Below are 5,000 nucleotides of genomic sequence, written 5' to 3'. Positions count from 1 at the left end.
AAAGTCCTCCACGCAGTGTCGTAAGAATGGCCCTGGAAAGCTCTAAGGGGTGTGGTCATCTAACCCATCCATCCATCCATCCATCCATCCATCTATCCATCCATCCATCCAAGCAGGGACCTTAGATATTGAGGGGCAAGGCCATGTAACGCCTCAAATGTAAAGAAAAGTACTTTGAAGTTGATCCGCACCCTGATAAGCAACAAGTGCAAATCGCGCATTATTGGCGTTATGTGACAAAACTTAGGCGCATTACAAACCAGACTAGCGGAAGCATTCAGAACTCTGAATTTGCCCAAGCTGGCTGTTTGGTAGTCCATATAATAGCCAATTGTAATAGTCGATGCGGGACGTTGTGAAAGGATGGAATAGCGTCTCCGTAACTTCTTGAAATAAATACCGGCTTGCGTATGCGTCGAATATTAGAAACGTTAAGGTCATGCGCAGATCTAGACTTGCGCCAGATCCTCTCAGCTTTTCATCTACCCCGTATGGCAGCCTTCATCTGACTGTTAAACCAGGGAACTCGCTTCCTGTTGACGACAGTCGTGGTTTTCAGAGATGCGCGTTTGTCAAGAATGAGCTGGAGAGTGGAGTTGTAGCGGCTGGCTATTTCATCCACATCTGTGAATTCCATGATGCACAGGATCCGCACGCGATACATCCAGGTCAATAGCCTTCCTCCGCCTGTATTTTACCTCCTTTACAACAGCTGGCGGTTTAACAGAGTTCAAGGGAGAAAGTACTGCACCATGGTGAGATATGAATCGGTCAATGACTGGTGCACTCTCGATGATGTCATCATGTTCCTTGGTAATGACCAAATACAGGGTGTGGCCGACCTTCATATGCCGCTTTAAACCCATAGATACAAGCAAGTCTACAAACTCGCAAGCGTTGGGATCATCGGTATTATTTACATGGATATTCAAGTCCTCAGTCACAATGAACGGTTCAGGAACTAATATGATGGATTCGAGATAGGTAGCAAACTCGTCCATAAAAGTATTCAGAGTCACTGGATGCTGAGCCGAATGCAGGGGACGATAAATAATAGACAACTTAACCCGCAATGAATTGGAACCTAGGCTCCATTCCGACCATTCAAACGAGGTTTTCTCTCCGGTATCAATTTTCTTAACTCCAATATTCTCTCTGAAGAACAGACCCGTTCCGCCTTGTTTGCGTCCTGATCGATTATGGTGCATAAATCTACTAAAAGCCCCCCCCCTCACCTAAAAAATTAGGATCTAGATTGGGTGTTTTTATCAAAGCTAGTTATGCCCTCTCCAACTAACTCACATGAGTTACCATCATTACGAACGCATCATCACCCTATCTTACAGAACTTTGTACGGTTGTTCAGGATAAATTTAGCTTGAAGCATTGGAATGCTAAAGAACACCCATAGAGCATCTAACAAACTCATCACCATTTACCACTTTAACGTTTAAAAATAGTTTGCTCCTTTAGTTTGCATTTTTACTCACAGATTCATGCTCATATAATAAATCCTCTTAATTTCATAAAATTTATATTTGTTTGTTTTGAGTGCCAGAAATACCTTACCTTAGCCACGCCCCTAAAATATCAGAACTAGCACCCTCTCTAAATCAGCTATGTTGGAAAAGTTTTACTACCGGCATTGTAAGTCTCTGCAGTGCTTAACGTGAAGTATTGTGTTAGATGAGGGAAACGTAAAGGGAATCGTCGTTAACACATATGGGTAAAATACATATACCACCAAAAATGTTTAATGGGCATACCGGGGCTTTTTGCGGTAGAGTCAGCCGACATCGCACATGGTATCATTTGTTTTCTCTGAAATTTCACAATTTAATTGTCTTTAGGTCTTGCCGTGATTAAATTATTTATTTGCATCATTTTTACATGCCGGCAATGAACATGTCAGGAACTTTTGCGTTCGTAAGTATTTACCGTACAAAAACGCCTTATTATATGAGCGTTCAAAAACACCTTTTCGTAGTCCTAACTCTCCTCCTTTAAAAGGAAAAAAAATTGAAATTTTTGGGTGACTTGTTGATGTCTTTATGGCGTTTAATTTCATTGTAACATCGTTTTATATATCTTGAAAAATTATGTTGATAACGACATTCGGAACCACTAGCAAATAGGGAACTTTTGTAACGTTGCCGTTATTTTTATATTGGTGACTTGAAATCTTTATAAGATATAAACCATTGCTTTGTTTCCTTAGATTTTTTACAGGCAGATTACCCAATACCTCTTCTTATATATGTATAAGTTTGAGGAAATTTAGCTGAATAACATTGATGGAATAATGTTTTCAAAATCAAGAAACCAAACATGAGGTTTTTCCGATTCGTGATACTGTTCATCGGCATGGAGGGTCAAACACTTAAACAGCAGATTTTTTCTAGCCGTCATAACTCAAATTTAATTTGATGTGGTAAGCGAGAGAATCGTTTAGCATGTAAGTGGTAAGGCAATAGGTACATTTCGGCCAAGAAACTGGGATTAAAACTTTTAACAAACTGCTTACCACGACATAATTAAAGCACTTTTGTAACCTCCCGGCCGTAAATTTTCATGCGGCTCAGTCCCTTTTACGTCAAGTATGTTTACTTTGGAATGGCATGTTGAAGAATGTTTCAGTTTATGAATCATTTCGATGCAAGCAGAAATGTGGGAGCTATTGCAAAGAGAGTGTTGCGTGACAAAAGTGCCCTACTTTTCGTCTGGAGGAAGAGAGAGAGAGAGAGAATCAGTTATAGCGAGATCGAAAAAGACAGCGACAAAAGCAGGGTCAAAGACAGTACGTAATAAGACAAAAAAAATGGCGGTGACAGTGATAGAGATACCAACGCTCACAGCCACAGCAACAACGACAGTGACAGTGACAAAGACTGTGACAGTGACAGAGAAATTGACAAAGACAGTGATCAGGTCTGTAACCGCCTCCCGGTTAGCTCAATTGGTTAGAGCGCCGGATTGTGTTGTGCGGGAGGTCGAGGGTTCGAGCCCCGGCCGGACCAATACTCATGGTCTTAAAATAAGTGAGGAGAATTTTCTACCTTTCTATAATATCAAGATATTATAGATATTATAGATATTCTATAATAGATAGATATTCTAGTCTTCTCGGATAAGAACGAATAAACCGTAGGCCCCGTCTCCTGCAGGGTTAGGGGTAGGAGACGTTAATTTCCCACGCACGAGATTACTGTGTGGTGGATCTCCTCCCCTGGGGTGGGATAGGCGGGAAGGTGAGATCGTTACATGGACTGAAGCGACTGCCAGAGGCGCCTGATAATGCTGACGTCCGATCTCAACCTTATAATTGTAACTAAACATGTTTGTTGTTTAGGGTGCTTAAGACTTTCGACTTTCGACAGTAACAGAGAGAGTGGCACTGACAGAGACGTTACATTAATCTGAACCGAAGCACTTATCAGCCATTTACAAAGCCGAACACTTAACTGCAATACATTCTCCACGAGAGCAACCACCCGCCAACCACCATAAAGAACATTCCCGCCGGCATCAACAAACGACTGTCGTCCCTATCATCTGACAAAGCATCCTTTGACCAAGCCTCCCTTCCCCCCCCCCCCCTCATACCAGAAAGCACACGACGAAAGTGGATACTACTACACACTACAGTACGAATCTATACGGACATATAATACCACCGCTGCCGCAACCATTAATAATATGGAGCTTTAGCAACGACAACGGCAACGAGAACGGCAAAAAACAATAGGCTTGATGAGCAAAAACAATCGCCCTGCACGTGCGTTTAACATTTTGGTACATTTCTTTGCCGTTCTCGGCAAAACAACAACGTGAAATAACCAAACTTTAGGTTTTTTCGAGAACGTGAGCGCATGACGGTTGATTTTTCTTTCTTTCTCCTCACTTTAACGCCAGCCGTTCGTAGTGATATAGTCACTGAATAGTTCGCCAGGATTTTCCAAATGAAACACATCGGAATAACCTCGAAAGAGTTACAAAAACGAAAAGTTAGATTTCGACACGACGTTTTCGTTGCCGTCGCCGTCGTCGTTGTTAAAGCTCCCTAATAATAACAAGACGTGGAACTGCCGACAAAAGAAAGCATGCCCGCTCGACGGAAACTGCCTGCAACCATCTGTAATTTACCAAGCCACCGTTACACGCAAAGGCAACGAAACGACAGAAAAGTGCATCGGAGTCACAGAGAACAACTTCAAAACAAGATACAGAAACCACACCGCATCATTCCGCCACGCTAAACACAGAAACTCCACCGAACTAAGGAAACACATATGGACCCTCAAAGACAACAACATCGAACACTTTATTTTCGGGCGCATTCTTTATTGAGCTTTATTTTAGCAACAAGAACAATGATAAAAATATTTACGTGACAATGTGTTGAAATGGGAAGAATCCTCAAAAAGCGCCGCAGCACCATTCTAGGCGGAAACTCCAAACTATCTATAAACCTTCTAATAACGCACACACACAAATCAAAAATGTATATACAGAAATTCAAAGAGTTAAAAATGTAGAAACCTTTAACTTAAAATCTGCCACGGATGATGCTTCTCGAATATCAAGAGGGATACTATTCCGTTCACCAACTATTCTTCTTATAAAGCTAAATTTAAATAAATTTGTCCAAGAAAAGCTGGTTAAAAGGTTTGGAGTATCCATACTTCTCAATGTAGATCCCCTGTGAACATCCCTAGAGAATCGAACCCTAGAATCAAGGGTCAGGCGAACATGATTATTACTGAACCACCTTATAAAAGAAAACAACATCCACAATAAATCTCCTATCCTCTAAAGATAACAAGCGAAGTTCACGTAGCCTAACCAAATAATTGTCATCACTTTAAAAAATAAATTTGGATGCCCTTGTTTGAATTGACTCTATGCGACTAAAATTACTCTTCGTATAAGGATTCTACACCTGAAAAGCATATTCAACTTTAGGCCTCACAAGACTACAATACAGAGTTTTAAGAGTTGTG

This window comes from Stylophora pistillata, chromosome 12 (genome assembly GCF_964205215.1).
Source record: "Stylophora pistillata chromosome 12, jaStyPist1.2, whole genome shotgun sequence".
NCBI classification, from domain to species: domain Eukaryota; kingdom Metazoa; phylum Cnidaria; class Anthozoa; order Scleractinia; family Pocilloporidae; genus Stylophora; species Stylophora pistillata.
This window is presented reverse-complemented; position numbering follows the sequence as displayed.